This window comes from Mesoplodon mirus (genome assembly GCF_964341445.2).
Source record: "Mesoplodon mirus genome assembly, chromosome: 1".
Classification (NCBI taxonomy): Eukaryota; Metazoa; Chordata; class Mammalia; order Artiodactyla; family Ziphiidae; genus Mesoplodon; species Mesoplodon mirus.
The window spans coordinates 26,392,121-26,416,293 of NC_138976.1; the positions used below are offsets into that span (position 1 = coordinate 26,392,121).

The 24,173-nt window shown below is 41.0% G+C and overlaps 1 long non-coding RNA gene across 4 annotated transcripts in view; it reads right to left on the minus strand.

The window, feature by feature from the left end:
- LOC309803486 overlaps positions 1-24,173 on the minus strand; it is a 565,063-nt gene that overhangs the window by 469,679 nt on the left and 71,211 nt on the right. For all 4 annotated transcript variants that reach the window (XR_014293951.1, XR_014293952.1, XR_014293953.1 and 1 more), the window contains one exon: positions 15,993-16,143. This is a non-coding gene — a long non-coding RNA (uncharacterized lncRNA). The remainder of the gene's footprint in view (positions 1-15,992; positions 16,144-24,173) is intronic.

Sequence of the window (24,173 nt, forward strand, 5' to 3'; positions counted from 1 at the left end):
CTAAAGTTGATTTCATATCGAAAAATAACCAGTTTGGCCCATAACTCCTGACAAGAGCTGGCACAAATTGAGCATGCTACCATCCTTCAGAACTGAAGTCTTTGGGCAAACGTGTAAGTGAATGAAAAAGTTCAGCAGAGAAAGTTGGTAACTTCATTTTGAACATGCTTATTCAGGGCTGAGACTAGTATTGCTGGATTTTAGAGACATTTGGAATAAGAATGGAAGTTTGGTGTTCTTTGGTCACAAGAACACACTGTGACTTAAATATAGAAGCAGATTACTTATTATTTTTGTCAAAGAAAAGTGTTTTGATGATTTTAGGTCCTTGGTCTATTTCTTTTACAAATGGATAGGTCTTGCGGAATCCAATTCTGAACCACAATCCTCACTAACAAAAGCTACAACCTAAATGTAGTTTCTCCGCCTGTGATGAGTAGATGCAGGGTTGGGGAGGCCCTAGCCTTCAGCTTGATTTGTATCCATCCCTAAACAAGTATTATACTCTGAAAGCAACCACATTATGGGGACTATAGCATTGCGGTGCAAAGAGTAATATTTTTCCTGGTAGATGTCTATTGTTATTTAATTCTAGGAAGTATATATGAGGTTGTAATAAAAAAGGATGATGTTTAGTGGTTAAATTTCTGATTTTCTTATAATCATACCCTTCTATCTCTGTGACCACTTCTTTGTAGTTTCACCTTACTTTGTCAGTTCACCTTACCCAGTGGTGCTGCTCTACACAATTCAACTCCTGAACCTTCTATTACTCTTCTTCACTATCCCCCACCCACTTGTAGACCCCTCCACTCACATCTTAACTACCACAACCTTATCAATAGTTTCCAATCTTACGACTGCAATCCTTTTCTCTCTCTTTTTAAAATTCAGATCCTACTGCTTACTTTTCACTTGGATAACCCATCATGCCCCCAACACTGCATATCAAGCCAGCACCACCCCCCATTTTCTATAATATCCCTTAACTGTATCACCAGGCTGTAAGACTCTCTTTCCAAAACCTTGACTGCTGATTTATTTTTCTCATTTTTTCATCCACATTCTGTCAGTCATCAAGTCCTGGTAAGTCCTCTTTCATTGTGTTCTCTCTCCACTGACATCTCCATTGTCCAATCCACCAGGATCTCTCTCTTGGATGACTGAAGTAGGCTCTTACCAGTTTCCCTGAGTGTCCATCCCCCATCTATTCTCCACATAGCAGCAAGAGTATCCATTTCAAAATGCAAAACTGAACATGTCACCTCCAGGTTAAAATATTCCAATGTTTTCTTACTGTTCTTGAAATAAAAACAAAGGACCCAATATTATCTGCCCCTGCCTTTCTTTTCAGTCTCATGTCAGCACTCTCTACTTTCTTGCCATAGACTAACCCTACTAATCACATTTCACCATTTTGGATGCATGTTCCCTGCCGCCACAGGGCCTTTGCACATGCTGTTCCCATTGTCTAGAATGCTCTTCTCCCTTTCCTCACCTCCCTTTGCATAGTTCACTCCTCTTCACCCTCAGTTCAAAAAAATTTTATTTTATTCAGAGAAAACATTCCTGATTTCTAGCGGCCCAAACTAGATCAGATTCCACCCTGCTATACATTCCCATATCATCTTATACTTTTCCTTCATAGCATTATTATAGTTTGTAATTAATCTTTATGTGATTACTTGATGAATGTCTGACTCCCTCACTGGTCTATAGACTCCAGAATGGCAAGAGTCATGCCTATTTGACTCACTATTAAATCTCTGGCATGCAGCACATTGCCTTACACTTACTAAAAGCTCAGAGAACATTTGTGGAATTAATGAAAGAAGGTCTGCCATGTTTGCCATTTCCTTTGTCTTCCCACTGCTACCACCACTGTTCAGACCCTTTTTGACCTCATGTTTAGGTGACCAAAATATTATATGGGTCTCCTATCCCCAACTTCTCTTCTTTCAAATTTAATCTGCACATCCTCAGATCAATCTCTCAAAACATTGCTTTCATTGTGGCTCTTTTCTGGTTAAAAATTATTCAAAGCTTAAAGATTAAAATGGAAAACCCTTACCCTAAACCTCTCATCTCTCCATGATCAGTCTTTTGTTCATCTCTCCAGGTTTCTATCTGACTTCTTGACTAAACCCTCCAACTCAGTTCCACTGATGCATACATTCTTGGCTGTCCCCATACTACTGTGCAGGTTGTGCACTGAATGACCCCTGAAATTCTGTTTATATCACAGTCTATGTGAATGATACCCCTGGAGTTATGCACAGCATAAATATGTGGCAAAACATGTCAGCCCCATGAACATCTCCTTACATTTCTGCTCTCTTACCTCCCACCTTTGATAAAATATTTGCTTTGTCTGGAATACCCTCCCTTGTTCTCCACCAATCAAACTCTAACCCGTCTCCATAATCCTGTCTCCCTTCTGTACCCAGTTACAATGATCTGCATTCCTGAATTCCTATAACACATCTTACCCAGGCAATTCCCTTGATATATACTATAATCTATATATTGGTTTTTAAATTTCTTTAGTGTGATGTAGTAGAAAGAACTGGAATTGGAGTCAGAAGATGTGCCAAGGTCTATTTCAACAACAGCAAGGGCACTTCAGACAACACAAATGAGTGATCTCAGATAAACAGCTTAATGTCCAGAGCCACAATTTATCGTCTGAAAAGTGCGAATAACAGTACCCCACAGATTGTTGTGAGTGTACTTGAAGGGTCTAATCCCACAGGCTTTTGAAAAGAGAATGATTTGCCTGAAGGCACTTTGCAAACAATGAAGTACTATACAAAGTGTTTGCTGCTAGCTGGTAATTGTCTTCCAAACAGACTAGAAACTCCTTGCCAGAAGAGGCTGTGTGTCTTACTCCTGGGTGTCCCTCAGAGTGCCTGCTAGTGTGTCCTCCACGTGATAAGTAGTCAATAAACATTTGCCGTTAAAGAATGAAGTCAGCCTGGCAGCTGCAGGCAACAGATGATGGTGTCCCACATCTCTGCTGCTCACGGCTCCTGTCAAGTCTGCCATTGCTGTGCTCAGCCCCTCCCTCCCTGCTGCACCCAACCCCCAGCTGCACATCCCAGCCTCCCCCAGCAGCAAATTCTCAAGGCAAAGCCATGAATCTAGGGGTTGTGCAATATGGAGCCTGTGGCTTGTGGGTACTTTTCACTTTTTCCACTTTCAGGACAAAGAATGGGAGAAACGATAGAAATTCTACTGCAACATGTTAGGCACCAAGGGAATTAGTACAGAGTTGTTTCAGGAAGTCGTTCAATTCTCTTTGAGTTTTCATGTGAATGGGGTAGAATCACACTTCAGTCTAATCAATAGAGTTCTTACATAATCACTTAAGAGTCTATATCTCCATCAAGAAAGTAGGGCTAAGGGCTGAGGATGGGGATGGATAGGCCATCTAAACATACAAAAAATTTTTTTCCCTAGAATCAGAATTGAAAGAGATCTTTGATGTCATTTAGATTGAATTCCAATCAAATACAATAATGTCTAATATATCTTGTGGCCTCTACTGAAACATTTCCACTGACAGGAAACCCACTGTCTAGGAAGACAGCCCATTGAGAGACCAACTATAATTTCCCCTTTACAGCACATTTAATCCAAACACTGATTTCACAGATTATGAAATTGAGGCCTGCAGCAGAAGAGACTTGACATCATACAGTAACTTAGAGGCAGCGCTCAAACAGGCTTCTGTCATCCCTCAGCCCAGAAAAAAGTTAAAATACTTCTGTGCCCCACCCCATCCCTTTTTATTCCTACTCTTTGCTCCTGGCTCTGTCTCCAGAGCCACAGGGACTCTATCTAATTCCTTTTCCACATGACAACCCTTCAAATTTTTCAAGAAAGCCTTAATTCAGCTTTTGAATCTTTCTCCAAAAGAAGAAACCACTTTCTCTACCCCCATCTTTTCAATTTTTCTTCACTTGGCATGATTCTATACCCTGACCACCTTTAGCACTCACTCTCCCACAGGTTGAAGACACTTTTTTAATTAGAGACACCCAGCACTGAACAAAATCCCAGCAGTGAAGAGTACAGTGGGCCATGAGCTTCCCTTTATCTTGACACCTCATTTCTACCATCGTTCAGAGAAATGGCTTTACCTTTTTAGCAACCAGATAACACTGTTGAACAAGTTATATTAGTTATTTACTGAGCACTTAATACGTCCCAGGCACTGTTCTAAGTACTTTACGTGTGTTTAATTCTTACAACAATTCCAACAATATTAGTTAGAACTAATATCACCATCTTCCTCTTCCAGGTAAGGAAAATAAAACACAGATTTTAAGAAACATACCCTAGATCATACTGCTGGTAAGTGGCAGAGCCAGGACTGTCACCCAGGCTGATGGCTCCAAAGCCTGCAGTCTTAACTTAATGCCACAAATGACTTAATGAAAAATAAACCTCTGAATAAAAAATTGTGAATTCTGTTCTTTGCTGTGAAGGGAGATCTTTCACAACCTGTAAAATGGAGTGTTTTGCTTTGTTCTGCATCCATCTCTATTAAATTTCAGACTGTGAGTTTGGGTTTCTCCTTTTTTAAGCTTCCATTCTGTAATTCAAGATATTAGCTAGTTTTCCTCAGGTTATGTCATCTTCAGATTTGATTATGTATATGCTTTCTAGCTTTTTATTTAAGCTACTGATAAAAGTGATGACTTAGCAAAGGGCCTAGTAATATAAAAACTTAATTGGTAGCAAAAAAAAATCTAAGGGTTTACCCTTCTTTGTTCTTGCTTAGCCACTTAGAAAGCTACATAACTATAGCTATTTTCTGGCCCACATTTCTTCATTTTTGTCAGAAGGATATGATAACAAAATTTAACAAACACTGTATAAAAATCAGGATATACTAAGACAACAGAATTTCCCAAACCTCTCTGCCTAAGTATACCTTTCAAAAATGGAAGTAAAGCTAGTATGGTCTGATTTGTTCTTTGTGAATCCATGTTACCTCTAAGTCATCACAGCTTTTGGTAAATTACTCAAAAATCATCTCTTTAATGATAGGTTTTAGAAATGGTAGCTGAAGTTGTCATCAAGCTTACTGACCAATAATGTCTAGTATTTACCTTTTGTTCTTTTTGGGGTTTAGTGGAACTAATTACAGCTTTCTCACTCCACATCCATCCTTAGAAGCCCAATAAAAGTTTCCAACAGTGCCACCTCAAACAAATATGCACATTCTTTTAGTATCATGTGCAACTGGTCATCTGAACCTAGGAACTGAAACATATTTTCACAGCTTCAGACTCTCACATCCAATTTCCTCCTTGATATTTTAATCTGGACATCTACGAGGCATCTTCAGTTTAATATGTCTCCAATGGAGCTTCCAGTCACCCCATTCTAAAACCCACTCCTCCCACAATCTTCCTCATCTCAATAAATGGTTAGGCCACACATCTTAGAGTCGTCCCTGATTCTTCTCCTTCTCTCACATGCTATAGGTAATCCATTAGCAAATCTTTTGGGCTCTGCCTTCAAAATTTTCCAGAATCCAACCACTTTTCAACACCTCTACTGCTACACTCTAGTCCAAGCCACCTTCAACTCTCTTCTGGAGTATTACATTAGCTTCCTAACTGATATCTCTACTCCACCCTTATTCCATGTAGAAGTTGCTAATAGCTCAGTCAGGCCCTCTGGAATCCCTTTTATCAATTTGGTTGGTGAGCCCTTCCCTCAGCTGCTGTGGGTGCATCAGTGAGAATTGCACTTGGGCAATGGAAGCTACCACACCTGGAAGTGCCTGGAATTTACACTGTCCATACCTTTCCCCAGAGTCTTTACTCAATAACCAGGGTGAAGGTAAAAAGCCTCTCTCCCTTGTCTCAAGTGGGAAAAATTCTAAGGTGAAATTTATGCTCCACAGCTCCCCATGGGATTAGGCTGAAGCTACTACGCAGAACCTGAAATCACATTCTCGCCATTCTTCTTCCTTTCTAGCCCACTCCTTCACCCTTTACCAATTTCTCTGGAAATCACATGCACATCCCCATCTCAGGCTCTGCTTCTAGGGAACTCAGGCTAACACAGTCCCATTATAGCAGACAGAGTGGTCCTGTTAAAATGTTTATGTCATTCCTTTGCTCAAAACCCTCCACTGGGGCTTCCCTGGTGGTGCAGTGGTTGAGAGTCCGCCTGCGGATGCAGAGGACGCGGGTTCGTGCCCCGGTCCGGGAAGATCCCACATGCCGCGGAAAGGCTGGGCCCGTGAGCCATGGCCGCTGAGCCTGCGCGTCCGGAGCCTGTGCTCCGCAACGGGAGAGGCCACAACAGTGAGAGGCCCACGTACCGCAAAAAAAGAAAAAACCCTCCATTGGCTTTGCATTTCACCAAGGGGAAAAAAGTTCCAAAGTCTTTACCATGGCCTCAAAGACTCTAAATGATCTTCCCCAGCTAACTTTCTGAATTTAAGTTCTTTCACTGCCCCCTTACCCATTCCACTCCACTCTCACTTGTCTCCTTGATATTCCTCCAGATGCTCTGCAATCTCCTATATCAAGGCCTTTGTATCTATGTTTCCTCCACCAAAAAAGCTCTTCCCCCAGATATCTACTAGGCTTGCTTACTCTTTTCAAGTCTCTGTTCAAATGTCACTTATTACAGAGGCCTTCTCTAACTACCCTATTTTAAAACAGCACACATATCCCACCTCCTGTCACTCCCTTTGTTATCTGTCTCCTCCTATGAGAATGTAAGTTTCCTGAGAATGGGGATCAGTGCTTGGTACACTCTTATATCCCCAGCACTGAAACAGTGGCTGGCATATTTCAGGCAATAAATAAACTTGTTGAATTAAAGTAGACTATCTTTTGACTTTCTGCACACAAACCACACAAACACACATACATATCCAACAACTATCTTTGATTTCAAAGCCCTATTAACACTATGGTTTCTATTTTTCATACCTTGGAAACCACTACCTGTGATGGTCACAACAGAAGTAAAGTAGAAGTCGGGTTGTTACAGCTTTTTGCTGTAACCTATTAATGTTGTTCCACTAGGGAAAGAATGGATAATATGTGGAAGTCAAGAAACAATAGAGCTTTGCAATCCAGAAAGCTTGAGAATTGTACTGTTAGCTCTAATGGCTCAGAGTCAAGTTGCTGCACAGATAACTCCAAAATATGGAGCACAGTTGCTATCAGCAGTGAAAATTAAAGAAGTGAAATTTAAAGTTAAGAAAAACATGTAGCAAAGATCACTGATACTTAAAACCAAAGAAAGCCCAATAATTATTTAATCATATGAAGAGTGGCTATATTTCCCTTATTACTCATAGGAAGGGTTCTGTGGTAGGTTCTTGGAATGGACAAAAGTAACACAGAGGAATTTTTGGATTTGTTAGCACTGTGAGTTATAAGTTGACCGTGAAAATGAAGTGGATATGTTTAAACTATAATTTTTAAATGTATAATATTGACCCTGTGGCAGAAGCTGATGGTATGAGAGACACGGGTTGATCTACGAAGGAATGTCACACTTCACTTAGCTCAAACCATAACTCAAGTATCTATAAAAACATTCCTTACCCCACAGCTTAAGATAGCTCCCTCCGCTATCTCAGTACTCTTAATACTCTCTTGTTTTTACAAAAGATAAATCAATCCAAATGTCATAAGAAGTCGGTCTTCATTGTCCATGTATTAGCTAAGGGACCTGTGGGGAGGATTACAGCTTGTTCACAGTTAGTGGAGGGAGTGGTTGGTTCCAGGCTTCCTGCTACACCAAGCCCAGAGCCTCCACTCCCTTCTTCAGATTCGTGCTCAGCTTTCCAACCCTCTGGGACATGCTGGCTCTACCCTGAGGTCTTCTCACCACTTCTCTCCAGTGAGGTCTCCCAGAAATTGTCCCCTCCCATGTCTCTCTGACATAATTGTCTGTCCCTTGGTCTGCCCATTCAAACATCTCCCCAGTGTGCCCCATGCTCTCTGCACCCAGGCTCAACAGCCGTCCCTGCCTACCCTCTGCTCTCTCAACTACCAGGTCCCTTGCTCTGTTTCCTTACTGATCCTAGTCAGGGGAACCTCTCTTTCTGACAGAGTCTTCACTGTCCCCCAAGGGAATCATTATTTATATCCCAAAGGGGACCTCTTTTACCCTTTGACCTTCCCCCAAAAGCTCCTCTACAATCTGTTGCAGGGCTTTTCAAGGAGTAGTCTCAAACCCCCTGAGTCAAGATCTTGGGTCTGGGCCAGAAATTCTCAGTGCATCGTATGTCATTTCTAATGAGCTTCCTAGGAGATTTTGTTGCACAGGTCAAGTTTAAGAACCACTGCGTTCATCCACCACGAGAGAGCATCTCTATAAACTTCCCTCCTTCTCTTACAGAAGTCCACCGCTCCCCATGGGTAGCATCGCAGGTGGAGAAGGTGTATGGTCAGGGCCTCTCAGAGGCCAGACCACTTCCAATTCCTGAGAATGGCAGTATTTTAGAAAAATGAAGAAATTCCAAAAGAGCATTACAAAAAATGTGATATATTCTAAGTGTTTACACTCAATAAATATATATAGTCCAATATAATTGTGCTACCTGCAGGTTTACAACTTACAAAAATTTATCATACCCAATAGCCAATATGATCTGGTCATAGAATAGAGTTTAAAGTCATGTGTGATACCTTTTTAAAAAAATATGATTAGATCAGTGTATGTCTGTGGCTATGCTAATCCCATTTGGAAATCACATCAAAAGTCTACATGTAAGACTCTTCTTAAATGTGAGGCCTTGGCAATACGGCCCTCCTGATGTCTACTGTGACTGGCCCTATCTGTTATCACTTCAAAAGTGGCAAGAACCCCCTTCCCAGGATGCATGTATTCCGAGATTTGTTGTGCAGTTAAAGAAACAAAGATCACTCTCCAGGAAGATGGAGTACAGCCACCATGAAGTGGCATAAGAATAGCTGGAAGGGTCTGGGGACATTCACAAGGTGAGTACTCCCCAAGCATGCTCTTTTGCTCAAGGCAAACCCTACAGATGCTACTGACCTAGCCTGGGGAGAGAAAACTGCATCTGCTGAGCCAGATCAGTGCACACTTGTCACTCTCTGTGACTGACAACTCTTTGTTACTCCCGTTCTCTTCCCCACCTCAATCCTATAGCCAAGTCTTTATTGAAACTTCCAACCTGGTCTCCACTATGTTACAGGAAATTAAGGAAAGATGTGATGACTGTTTGGAGCAGGGTGACCCTACTGGTGGCCGTGGTAACAAGTAGTGAGATTCCCAAAGAGGAGGCGGATGGCAAGGTCACGGGCCCCCTCACCGCGTCCAGTGACACCCTGGAGGACTGGGACTTGGTTTCAGGAAGGGAGCTGGTGGGGCTCATTCTAGTTACATAAATTAAAATTTTCCTCCATGCTCACCTTGTTTTAATCATGAAAATCTGAATCTTTACAATCAGTGACACTCACTAGAGAAAAGGAGTTCCATAAGGAAGGGGGTTTATCCTCCTCCTTTGGGCCTCATTCCCACTTCACCCTGAGAAACCAGGATTGAAATTTACAATACTTGGCAGACACTTAGAGTTGGGGGTGTTCTGTTCATCCATTTTCTCCCCAGGGAAAAATAAAAATGCTTTCCACACCGGAAGCCTTTCTGCCTTCCTGCCATCGTACCAAAGTAAAGCAATATCTCCTTGGCAGCTTGTGCCAGGGTAAGAAAACAGTAAACCCCCGGGCAAATGCATCCAGCCGCCTGTCTGCCAGGAGAGGGGTCTGCAAACTTCCTCCTTCCTCCTCCAAACAGGCGATCTGGAGTTACAGTCTACCCATGGCTGTGTGGATTTATTTAGCTACAATGTTATCATCTCCATTGAGCCACAAGTAAGAGACAACTCTCTGCTTTTATTTTTAACCTGAAGAGATTATTTTTGAGTTAAGGCTTTAAGAATTCAGATCTATCAGGAAAGAACAGCTTGTGTAATGAACTTCCTGTTTTCATCATATTTGGACAGGGAGCCTCCTTGTTGCCTGTTATTATTACCCAGTTAATATGAACTGCCTGGAGTTTATTTTTAGCCGCGTTGACTCTATTGTAAGGACTGCATAACTGCTTTCAAAATGGGAAAATGTAATTACGGGATCTAACACTAAGTTGGGGATATTCTTGGGTCTTTTCACAAGGCAATGGCTTAAAAAATGAAAATAGACCATTTTAAATGGCTAAAGAAAACACAGTTATTTGATCCAAAATAGCCCATTGATCCTTTTACAAACTAAACATTTTCTTCACAGAATAAAGTCTCGTTTCTGTTTAACTGACCTAAACATATGAATTTATTTCCAAGTTCAGAGTAGGGGGAGGAGAGTGAGGGGGAGAATTGGTGGGGAATAGAGGCAGGATGGGTGTAAGCACATTGACCAAAAGAGCAAAAGATTAAAACTGTGCCGAAAGTACCAAAACACCTAATCGGGTTTCTCAGTTGAGGGCTGGGAATGCACATCTCAGTGCATACCCATCATTCTACTGTGTGCACCCAGTGCCTCATCCAGTGGTTCCACGGGCACGAAGGCGGTCAGCATTTGGCAGGCTGCATGGGATTACGCCCTCACACTTGGTGGCCTTGAGTTAGTCACTCACACAGGCCTCTGCCTCAGCGCCTACCTCCTCTATGACTCCAGATACTTGCCTACACGGTTATGTATTTGTTCCACAGAAATGAACTGAGCGTTCAAAATATACTAGGCTCCAGGAATGAAATGGGAAATAAGACACTGTCTTTGCTCTAAGTGTGACAAGAGTATTGGTAGAGAGAACTTCAGGGGATTCCAGGAGCACAAAAAAGGAGATGCTTAACCTAGCCTGGATGAGAGGAGGAAAGCTTCCTGGAGGAGGTGATGTCTTGAGCTGAGTTCTGAGGTAAAAGCTGGGCTCATCCTGAAAAATGGCATCGTAAGCTGAGGAAGAAGCTGGGACAAAGGCCCAGATGTGAAAGAGACGGAGGCAAGGCCAGGTCGCCTGACTGAAGTGGAGAGTGTAAGGGGACATAAATAGAAAGAAAGCTGCAGCGTTAGGTGGGGGCCCCGTAAACCATAGTAAAGCCTTTTAGCTGTATCCTGAGAGTAACAGGGACAAGTTACAGTAAAGTTCTAAGAGTAATAATATTTAATAAATATCATAGACATCAGTGTATGAATGGATAAACAAAATGTGGTATATACATACTGTGGAATATTATTAAGCCTGAAAAAGGACAAAAATGTTGACACATGCTACAACATGGGTGAACCTTGAGGAAACTATACTAAGTGAAATAAGCCAGTCACAAAAGTACTGTATGACTCTACATATATGGGGTTTCTAGAGTAGTGAAATTCACAGAGACAGAAAGTAAAATGGTAGTTGCCAGGGCCTGGGGGAAGAGGAAGATGGACAATTAGTGTTTAATGGGTACGTTTAGGGTGATGAAAAAGTTCCGGAAATGGATGATGCTGATGGTAACACAACAACATGAATGTACTTAATGTCACTGAACTGTACACTTAAAAATGGTTAAAATGGTAAATCTTGCGTTATGTATATTTTACCACGATTTTTAAATTTTTAAATTAAAAAAAGAAATATAACTGCAGTGGCTGGATTTTTATTGATATAGATAGATAGATAGATAGACAGACAGATAGACAGAGATAAACAGAAAAGTAGAGGTAGGGAGACCATTTAAGAGGTTGTTTCAATAAGCCAGTGAGAGATAAAGTGGCCTGAACTTAGGCTATATGAATAAAGAGAAGAAAACAAAGTCAAGATTCATTTGGACATTAGACTAGGAAGACCTAATACTGATCGGAAGAGAGCACTTTGGGAAAAGTAGGGCTTAGGATAAAGTCCAGATTTCTAGCTGGGGAAACTGGGTGGATGGTGATGCAGCCAATCACTAGGAACAATGAATGATTGAAAAAAAAGGACTGTTTAGTTTCTCATGGAATAATTTAGAAAGTAGATGCAATCAAGTCATTTCAATAAGGAACAAAGGATATTTCTCTGTCCATGGGATAAAAGATATAAATAGAATGTAGTTAAACCTACAACTAAAATGCAAAATTTGCTTTGCAAACCCTCAGAAGAAAGCAAACATGATCACAAGGGACGAGTGAGGCTCAAAGTGGAGTGAAGGTTGGAGAGAGACCAGAGTCTGGAGGCTGGAGCTGGGGTCAGGGACAGCTGCAACATATATTGCTTGATGGTTTTTAGAATGCTTTATGTTCTGACTGAGTCATTTCACCTCCAGTGGACCCATGAGAATGTCGTGCTTCATTCCTCAGTCATCATCTCCCAACCCTCCCCTGAATGTTCCCTCCGTGTCAGTCTTCCAAACCCACTCACCATTTTCCTAACACACTATACCCTTAGACGCCTCCATAACTTCTCACAGCTTCATGCCTCTGTCTTGAACGCCCTTCTCCCTCCTCCTGGACCTGGCACATTTCAATTTATTCTTCAAGATTCATTTATTTTGAGTCTGTTAACAGACAACTTTCGACCTGTGTTGGATACTGGTAGGGACAGAGATGATAAGACAAAGTCTCTGCCACTAAAGAGTACTGGCCAGGCAGAGAAGTAGACAGTAAACCGATAATTGCAATAAACAGGGCACTGCTGTAATCAGAAGCAGGTAACAGGTGCCACAGGAAGACAGCAGAGAGACATACACTGCCTTGGGTTGGGGGTGTTGAGGGAGGATCTCAAAAAAGCTTTGCTAGTTCAAATGGCATTTGCCGCAGGAAGAATCTCCCAACTTCCCCGAGAAGTTAGCTGCTCTATCCTCTCTGACCTCATGGAACTTTGTTTTTCCAATGCACAGTACTTAACACAGTGTACCATAATGTTAGATAGGTTCTCCTACTCACCTGTGAGCGTCTCAAGATTACAGCCCTTCACGGAACCCCTCGCTGCTCAGCCCATAGTATGGGTTCAATAAATGTTCATTGGATGGGTGGATGAATGGATGGCTGGCTTGAGAGTGGTTATTAATCCTGTCATTTAACACCTTCTATGGCAAGGACCTCATTGAACCTCTGCTACTAGTTTTCTGTGAAGTCTATAGAAGTAAGAGACATGAATTAACCAGATTTTCTCACTGTTGGAAGTACTCTCTGAAAGCAGAAGAAGTAACTGTCTTGGACATTCTTTAATTCTTCCAAACCTCTAAAGTATCATTCAGATATTTTGGACTCTAATACGTATTCTTTTTTTTTTTTTTGGAGTATAATTGCTTTACAACGTTGTGTTAGTTTCTGCTGTAGAACAAAGTTAATCAGCTATATGTATACATATATACCCTCCCTATTGAGCCTCCCTCCCACCCACCCTCATCCCATCCCTCTAGGTCATCACAGAGCACTGAGCTGAGCTCCCTGTGCTATACAGCAGCTTCCCACTAGCTATCTATTTTACACATGGTAGTGTATATATGTCAATGCTACTCTCTCAGTTCGTCCCACCCACCCCTTCCCTTCCTGTGTCCACAAGTCCATTTTCTATGTCTGCATCTCTTTTCCTGTCCTGCAAATAGGTTCATCAGTACCATTTTTGTAATACATATTCTTAATACTCCAATACCACAACAGTTGACATTTTAGGTAGACTTTATACGCAGGCAGAATCAGCCATAGACAAAGATGAATTTTTGGTGAATTTTCTTTTCCTCATTTGACAACCTTCTTCCACTCCAGACCCTCAGAATTTCAAGGGTTAAACTGGTCCTGTCAATTCAGCCACAATAAGGTGGTAGGCTGGGTATGAACTCACCTTCCCAGTAGTGTTTGCATTTTGGATAAGGATGCCTTGGAAGCAAAATTATTCAACCAAAAAGTATTTTTCTGAGTACTCGTTATATACAAAATCTTGTACCAAGTGCATCAGGGAATACAAAGAGGATAAAAACATGTCCCAGTCCTCAAGAGGTTTATAGTTTAATTTGGGAGAAACTCAAAGACCCATGAAATCTTAAAATGCAATACAAGAAAAAATATTCATGATGGTGCATTGGTACATGGAGTACTTTGGTCCCTAGGAAAAATACACAGAAACAAAAAGAAATGAACCTTAATCTAACCCTCCATCCAGTCCTCTCTACAATATCCTCAGCAACTCTCCAGTCAAATACTTCCAGCAATAAGGCATCACTACTTCAGAAGAGAATCCATCCTGCTGCAGAAGAACACAGAAATCCTACTCATAAAAATGTGTCCATGTGTATAATCTTACATTGACCTGAAACCGGGCTTCCTATAACTTCTATCCATCTCAGAGAATGACAGGTAAAGTTCATTTGCTACCCCTTTTCAAGGTAGCCCTTCCAACATGTAAAGAAACACATCTACCCTAGGACCACTCTTCTTCATGCTAAACATCTCCGTTTCCTTCAAAGGCTGCTTATCCAGTATGGTTTCCTGTGCTTGCCGTCTCAGTCATCCTCTTCAAAATATATTTAACTTGTTAGTGTCTCTCTTAAAATGTAGTACCACGAACATATTAAAATTTAATAATATCATTAATAATATATTATTTCTACATATGTATATATAATATTTCTAGTAACTGTAATATTAATTTTGAGTTAATGTTTATATTATCAAACTACCTACTGGATATTACCACTTGGAACGTCTCAAACTTAATCTGTCCAAAACCAAACTCCTGATCTTCCTCCCACAGTCTTCCTCATCCAGTGTACAGCAACTCCAGACTGCATTTCTTGAAGCTCTGGCTCAGACCAAAAACTCATCTCTCTTTCGTTAACTCCTTCTCTAATACTCAGCAACCCTAGTGGCTCTACTTTCAAAACAGAATCAGAATCTGACCACTTTTCCCCACTTTCACCACTATAACCTGAGTCCAAATGACCATCATCTCCCAGCTAGGTTTCCTGCTCCCACTGGTCCCACATCTCCCCATCGCAGTCTGTTCTCCACAGTGCAACCAGATGATGCCCTTAAAACATGTCAGACCATGTTGTTCCTCCACTCAAAACCCTCCAGCTGTTCCCCGTCTCATTTTTAAAGCCCTTTAAAATGGCCTGCATGCTCTGGCTCCCTCATCCCTCGATGGCCTCCCACCACTCTCCTCCCATCCTCCATTCCTGCCACATCTGTCGCCTCACTTTCCTCAAACACTCCAAGCACAACCTTGTTTTGGAGTTTCTGCACAAACTGTTCCCTCTGCATGGAAACTCTTCCTGGAGAGACATCACTCTCTCCTTCCGATCTATGCTCAGATGCCACCTGGTCACACTATTTAAAATAGCAAATTCCACCCTCAACCCAAAGCACCCTATCTCTCCCTTATCCTCTTGACTTTTCGTCACAGCACTTAATACCAACCGTTACATCATATATTTTTTATTTGTTTTACTGACTGTCTTCCCCCCTCCCCATTAGAATGCAAATTCTATAAAGGCAGGGAATTCTATCTGTTCTGTTAACTGATGTATCCTTGGGACCTAAAATGGCCCCTGGAACATATTAGACTCGCATGTTGAATGACGGAAAGAACGAATGAGTGAATGAATGAATATGTTCCCAACTAGATAAACTGGGGTGAGATCTACAAAAACAATTCTACTCAATTGCCTACACTTTTCCTAATAAGATACCATAGTTTTACCCACCATCTTTTATTAATTTCTTCTTAGGATTTGGGCAAAGGTATTGGCTTAATTCAATTACGAACCTTATGTCATAATTTCCACAAATAGTAGAGCTGTAGATGCTATAATAAAATGGACCTCTTCAAGGCTTAAAAAAATCTATTAAGAACATTCTCATCTAATTTTGAATTTTAATGATTAGTTATAATGATGAATAATTAATTTTGATATTTATAGAAAATGAAATGCATTTCTTCCTTTCTGAAAACCTAGCACTTCAGGAACAGCAAATTCTTGGAGAAAAAAATTCTAATGAGATCATTAAAATTGAAAGTGTTGTACCTACCTAAGTCGTAACAGGCACAGCAACTGAATGGGCACCAAATAATATCCTCCTTCTTGCGCCTGACTCTGCTGTCTGAGTTCACCACTTCCTCCGATGTGTACAAAAATGCCATTGGAGGAGTTCTAGGGATAAAGCATGAGTTTCCCGGTACCTAAGGCACAAAGACAAACACCTGGTTTCTAACTTGTGTTACAAGCAAAGCTAATGTTCTAAATCCAGAAGGAATGCATCACTTAATTTTTTTAACAATAGATTTTAGGTAACATAAGGTACAACATCCTCAGCAATATTTGCAAGAAAAAATGCAAAAGCATGTTCCAATAGATAATTCTTATACTGAATCTCATAAAGGCACAGAGCATAACACTAGATTTTTAACTTGGTGAGAGCATTTCTATCAGGAACAGAGGTTATCCAGCCCAGATACGTTGCTTCCTGATACTACAACGAATCACAAGAACAGAGATTAGAGTCCCTAGAAGAGGAATGGAGAGCTCACCCGTTCATTAAATCGTCTCTCTCCAATATTATGTGTCTTAGGCGAGCCTTTGGCAAGTGCACAGTTAAAGTCACTTCAGGACTGAATTCGCTGACAAGTGCCTGAAGTGCCAATAGTCTTTGATGTTGATTATCCATACGCTTTCAACACCAGATGTGCAGGAAGTCAGGCTGACGTTCTGTTGTCAATTTTTTAAGAAACTGACTTGTATTCTTGCCATTCGAATCATTTCTGCTCAAAGATAAGCTGCAGGGGTTCCTGCAGGTGACACCAGCATTTCCCTCAAAGTGGAGTTTGAATCCACTCACATACTTAGACAAACACTTTTAAGGACCCTGAGTTTTTCACTCTACTGCAGATGATGTGGTCCAAGACCTTTCTTAGGACAGGTGTAACCAATCAACCATTTCAACTATTTTTAAAAAAAGAAAGGAAAAGCAACAAAATGAAACACCCTCCTACGGGCCCCACTGAACTAATACTTGGTATGCCTGCCAGAATGAGTTAGCTGCAAAAAATAAAATAAAATAATTTTTTAAATGCTCCTTTGGACCAGAAGGAGTTGACTTCTTGGTTAAGGTTAGCTGATATTATCACCTTTAACGTTGGAGAGCATCTGCCAAACGCAGCGAGTTTAGCTCTGACGGAGTTGAGGCTAGGCTGCTCTTTCTATAATTAGTCAGCAGGTTCAGCTGTTTCTGTTATAGTATTGTTTATTGCAAGACATTACCAAAACATTGACAAAACTCAAAAGAAAGAAAAATCCACCCAAAATTCTGCCATCCTACAAACCAAACTGTTTACTTTTTTTCTTCTTATGCTCCCTTTCAGTCCCTGTCCATATGCAGACAGAATTGTTACAGCTGTAATCATAGCACAGACACAATTTTGTAGTCAGGTTTGTCTCAAATAGAGTTTTTAAAGCGTTTTTCCAGTTCACTCTCTCATCTTCATTTCCGCTACTAGGAACACTTCACCCCCACCATTCCTAGTGACCTCCCGTGGGATCTTAGGTGTTGAGGAAGGCTGGAAAAGAATAATGATCAACAGAATTAGGGGAAAGGGTTAAGTTCCCTGTGTAAAGGATGGGGTCTCTAGAATTAAACTTGCGTGGAAAGGATTTCTTTCACCCTTTGTTCCCGTAGCTGGAAACCTTTATGAAAATAGCTATATTTCCCCACCATCAGGCATGTTTTCATTATATTAATAAAGAGCCCTCGCAGGTATTTTCCCTTTACCTAGTTTGTTTTTAAGGCCTGCACAGTATTTAGGACATAGGCATATAGAGACGTCTTTTCTTCCAACTGCTATAAGAATTTATGAAACTTGGAATTTTTTAAGTATGGCTACTACTCCATGCTATATTCATATGAACATGAAGTGATATACGCAGCTGTCAAAACATTGGATACCTGGATGCATCTTTTTACATTTTAACTTGTATTCTTCAGTCTCTGGCTTCCACACCAGGCTGCACATCACTCTTCTGGGGGTGGGGAGTCAGTAAAAAAAAAAAAAATACAGACCCCAGGGCTCACCACTGATCAGGTGAAGCAAACTCTCTGGGGCTGTCTTTGGACTGACGTTTGTAACACTGTACATTTAAAATGGCAAAAAGTCTCTGTCTTTCTTGATAACAGCTCTGACTGTTATTGTTTGTGGATCTTTACGGGGATGGTAGGGAAAAGGACTATAAGGATTTGGATAAGGAATGGAAGAAGAATGCAACTTATATATGCTTTGTTGAAATGTCCTTCTTTGAGCTAGGTAGACCCAAAATGTGAATCACCTGCTCGGATAACCCTAGCAAGCATCAAGAAGTAATAGTTTTGGGGCTTCCCTGGTGGCGTGGTGGTTGAGAACCTGCCTGCTAATGCAGGGCACACAGGTTCAAGCCCTGGTCTGGGAGGATCCCACATGCCATGGAGCAACTAGGCCCGTGAGCCACAACTACTGAGCCTGCGCGTCTGGAGCTTGTGCTCAGCAACAAGATAGGCCGCGATAGTGAGAGGCCCGTGCACCATGATGAAGAGTGGCCCCCGCTTGCCACAACTAGAGAAAGCCCTCGCACAGAAACAAAGACCCAACACAGCAAAAATAAATAAATTAATTAATAAACTCCTACCCCCAACATCTTCTTAAGAAAAAAAAAAAAGCACTCTGTGTCTGAGAGATCCTGGTGATTTGACCTTGGACAAATAACTTAAAAAAAAAAAAAAGAAGTAATAGTTTTGTGTTTTTGTGAGCCGACCTAGCCTCCGCCTTCTATACACAATCCTGGAACCCTGAGGAGGCCACAGCCATAAAGGGGGAGGATGTCTGGTGTTGATAATGTTGGGGCAGTATATATCAAATCTCTCTTTTTTTTTTTACTTGGAATGCTTTAACCCTGGAAAGCTTTCACTTTTAATTCTATGTTCTATATTGTTTCAATTTTTATAAGCATGGATTCATGCATTATTGGTTAATTTCTTTTTAAAAAAACTGAAGAGTGGGTTATACCCATATGCAGTCCTTTCAAAGAAATGCTCTCACCTGTTCTCCAATGTGTCCTGGAATCTGACGAATCAGATCACTAGTCCCTCCTCTTTAGAGGAAACAAAGAAGGGAGAGGACATAAGGACAGAATCTTTTCCTCTCTCCCTGTATTAGGCAAAGAAGGAGAAAGGCTTTCCAGGAACAAATAACAAGAAAAAAAAAAAGGAGTGGAGGTACTACATAGCTTGGTGTGTTCAAAGATTTAGTGATTCATTATCCAACTCCTATTTACCAACCAGGGTGCAATTTTGTCCCCTGGGGGACATTCAGCAATGTCTGGGGTTATTTTTGGTTGTCATAACTGGGAGAAGAGAGTACCACTGGCATCTAGTGGGTAGAGGCCAGGGATGCTGCTGAACATATATTACCACGGCACAGGACAGGCCCGCCCCCCAACAAAGAACTATCCAGCCCCAAGTGTCAGTAGTGCTGAGGCTGAGTCCCGTGCTGTAGCATGCAGTGCTAGGCAGTGAGCAGCTTGTAGGAAATAAACCCGAGAAGCTCATTAAAAAAAAAGCCAGATCGGGGGATGCCTTATATTTTATGCCAAGGAGCTTGGGTCTTTTTTTAGTGCAGATGATGGAGAGCCAATGAAAGGAAGCTACCTGATCAATTTGGATTTTAAATATATTGCTCTGAAGGGTAAATCAGAGGAGGCCGTTACTGAAGGCAGATAAAGCCCTTAGGGTGCCGCTGTGAAAGCCCAGAGAGGGGTGTGAGGGCCTGGACGAGACATGGCCAGAGGGATCGACAGGGCAGCCAACACACATTTAGGGTGTAACGGTCAGCAAGTGTTGGGATTTGAATGGATGTGGGAAGGGCAGGGAGGATTCCAGGATAACTCCCAGGTTCCTTGTTCAGATTATTGGATGGATGCTGGTTAGATACAGAAAGAGATTTAAGGAGGAAAAAATAATATATCTATAAAATATAAAAGTTTTACAAAGTCTCAGGTATTCTCTGGAGGAGATAAATAACAGAATCTACTCATATAACAAATATTTTAATAGCCATTATCTGTAAAAAATAGTTTATACCTAGAGCTGGTTAGCCCCTTATGCAAGCAAGATATTAGATTGAGACTTAGTCTTTCAACTTAAGGGAAAACAATGTGATGTTATTTTGAGGACGTCTCTAAGAGCCTTAATGGTTCTGTGATTTCAGGAGATGGAGGGTTTCCCTTTTTTAATCTAGAGTCAACTACACTTAGAGATCATCATGAGGGAACCATACCTGCGGAGTTAATTAAGGTAAATAGTTTGGCAAGGACTTCAGCCAACTACTCAAGCAAGATCAAAATAATTCTGGCAGCAGAAATTATCTTCTGGAGCTCTTTTCACCCTTGAAAGACTGGATTTTTTAGAGCTGATGAAAATAATGGATTTTGGCTATGGAGAATACTGGGGACAACAAAATGCAGAGAGGCAAAGTAGTAATCGAAATGATTTGTTTAGTAATCAATCCATGCACATGATTCTGAATTTCTTCATCCTGAAGTGATATCAAAGAAGATAAAGTCCCCAAATGTGTAATGTAATGTTGGTGTCCCTGTGGTCAAGCCCAAAATATTCCAGAATAATTTAATTTTTGAAAAGGACAAGTTGTTTTTAAAAGAACTGTAATTTAATGACTCTTTGGATGACTTGATCTCAGTTATATTTAAGATAATATCTTGATAATATGGCCTGGAACGTTTTTTCTTTCTGATCTCTCTTATAAAGCAAGAAATAAAAGCACTTGTTTTTTGAATAGTCCAGCGACAGAGTAGTGTAATCACAATTTGTTAATATTATAAATAGTTATTCATGAAGACTTCCAGAATAAAATATGTGCCATAAATTCTTTGTTGTCATACATTTATTTTTTCACGTCAGTTTAACTTCATTCCTAAAATCTCACTGATTGAGTTACATGTAGGGACAGATGCAAGGACATTTTGAAAGTTCAGATTAAGTTTAAGAGAAAAATATTTACTTTCAACCAGTCTAAAATATCCAAGTCGAGGTTGTAGATAAGCTCTGAAGAGCTAATTCTTCAATCATCAATAATGCTGCCTCTGGTTGGAAAACTAAGTGAAAGTCCACGGATTTATCCCATAGCCTGCCATTTACCATTATTGGACTATGATTATAAATGGGTTTGATCAGATATTTTCCTCTTTGATTCAGACAGTTTATCCTGGAGAAGTGCCTTAAAAGGAAGAATTAGACAATTGCAGGTTTCTGATGGATGTAGCTCTGGTGGACCCGCTGCCAATCCTGGCATTCACATCCCCTGAAAATATGTCAGCTAATGAATACTTAGAAAACATAAAGTTCAGAAGGCTGTCAAATTACTGTACAATTTGAAGTACCAGTATGCACACTGTAGGAAAAAACATATATGTTAAAACCTAGATCAGCCTTGTGAGGAGCTGGAGTAGTCCATAAATTCCATAAAGTCTATAAATTTCATTTTTATTCAGTAGGTGCCACCTAGGTGCTGGCCACCATGAGAGAAGTTTTCACAGCAATGTATTTCATCTATCTAACAATCCTTTGAAGTAGTCATTGTAGTCTCCCATTTAGAGATGAAGAAGGAGACCTAAAGTTCAAAGTCATCTTTCTAGTAATTGTTGAAGTCAGGATTTAATCCAGGTCTTCTGACAATAAATCTACTTCTTGGGCATTACACCATTCTATCTCTTAAAACTCCTAAAAGCATGATAAACTAAGTTCATCGTTTTCCTTCCCGATTTAGCTTCTTCTATTGAAAACTCACCATCCCTCTGTCTCCTCCCCCCAAGGCCAATCAACTGTCAACTCCTCCTATTTTTGAAGGCTCCTATCCTGCCTTCAAAACCCTTGCTATTCATTGGGTCATGAACCAGCATCATTGGCACCACCTGGGATCTTATTATAAACACAGCATCCCAGTCCCCACCCAGACCTACTGAACCAGAACCTGCATTTTTACAAGATCCCTAGGTAATTCATGTGCACATTGAAGTTTGAAAAGCACATCTCTAGTCTAAGTGACTAGCCCCTCTCCATTCCTGCTACCACCGTTATTCATCAGGCTCTCAGTGTCTCTGATCCTGAGCGTTTACCAATCCCCTAACTACTCTTCCCCTGTTTTGGTCTCTCCCTAATCCCTCATCACCCAATTCCTGTTCATAAACCACCAACACATTGACTTTTCTAAAGAAAAGATTGAGTCACTCTCCCCCACCCCCAACTCAAAAATTTCCACTTGCTCTTCAGGGCCAATGAAAAATAACAATAGTTAACAAGTACATCCTTTGTGCCACATATTTCATAAACCCTTTACATTAACTAACTTGTTCACTCCTTAATCAACCCTGTGAAATTGATACTATTATTAGCTCAGTTTTAGAGATGAGAAAATGGACACTGAGCGATGTTAAATAACTTGCCAAAGGTCATGCAGCTGGTAAATGGTAGAAACAGGATTAAAGCTTCAGCAAACTCCTTAGCCTGGCATCGAATGGCCTCCGCATTCCCATGAAAAAGGAAGGGAGGGTCTTTGCCCAAGTACCCACTTTTTGCCGGGAACTTTACTAAGAATTTCCTCTGGATTATACCATTTAAACCTCACAACAACCCTGTAGCAAGGTTTTGAGGTTATTATTCCAATTTTTACAGGTCAAACTAGGAATGAGAGAAAACTGAACCAAAGTTCAGTTAACTCCAAGCCAATACAATTTCCACTGTATAGCGCTACTATTCCTTCCACCTGGAAGGTGTTCCCTGCATCACTGAAGGCCCTAATTTCACTGCCTTTTAAGGCCAGTACAAATCTGAGGCACAAATATTCCCCCTTTTCCTCCAATTTGGATGTACTCTTTCCCTCCTCTGAAATCTTTTTTTTTTTCATTTTTATTTATTTATTTATTTATGGCTGTGTTGGGTCTTCATTTCTGTGCGAGGGCTTTCTCTAGTTGTGGCAAGCGGGGGCCACTCTTCATCGCGGTGCGCGGGCCTCTCACTATCACGGCCTCTCGCGGAGCACAAGCTCCAGACGCGCAGGCTCAGTAACTGTGGCTCATGGGCCCAGTTGCTCCACGGCATGTGGGATCCTCCCAGACCAGGGCTCGAACCCGTGTCCCCTGCATTGGCAGGCAGATTCTCAACCACTGCGCCACCAGGGAAGCCCCCTCCTCTGAAATCTTAATAGCCCTTTACCTCCAATTTTCTTTTGGCACAACTTCTATTTTCTTTTATGGTTATTTTATGGTTATTTTTATATGTGTGTAAATATGTATATACATGAACCATGATTCAGTAACTGTGATTATTGTTCCTGAACTGTCGGAAGATTAATCTAAGGAGACAAATGAAATTAGAGCCATTATATTAAGAAAATTTAATATGAATTCATGAACAGGAAAAGATACAAGTGTGATAATTGAGAGTTGAAACAAGAATTATTATCCTGGTTAAGACAGAATTTGAGAAACAGGCAAAAGTTAATATTTACTACTTAATTTCTTCCCATAAAATCAAGCAAAACCCTGTTATGAGTTGATTTTCATGCAAGATGTTTCTGGATTTTCCACCAGCTCATCAGTTATTTTCTGTCACTTTGCTTACATCTTTCATTCTATTTTATTTTTCCTGACAGCCATTATCTGTTATAAACAATCATTTCAGATGGCTCCATTTTGATAATAGTTCCAAAATTACCTCAATATAATTCCAACCTTTTCTTACTACCTGGCATATATCATCCCACAAATAGCCCACTTTAAATTAAATGGAATATGAAGGGAAAGAAGACTTGGCTTAAATATTCTTTTAAGGACTCCTATTGTGATAATTCCTGTAACACTAATAAGCCATTGGCAAGTAAGTTTAAAAGTTTACCAGTCCAGGGCTTCCCTGGTGGCGCAGTGGTTGAGAGTCCGCCTGCCGATGCAGGGGACACGGGTTCGTGCCCCGATCCCGGAAGATCCCACATGCCGCGGAGCGGCTGGGCCCGCGAGCCATGGCCGCGGAGCCTGTGTGTCCGGAGCCTGTGCTCCGCAACGGGAGAGGCCACAGCAGTGAGAGGCCCGCGTACAGCAAAAAAAAAAAAAAAAAAAAAAAAAAAAGTTTACCAGTCCATTATTTTTCCAAGGCATATGTCACATACCATACTGTCAG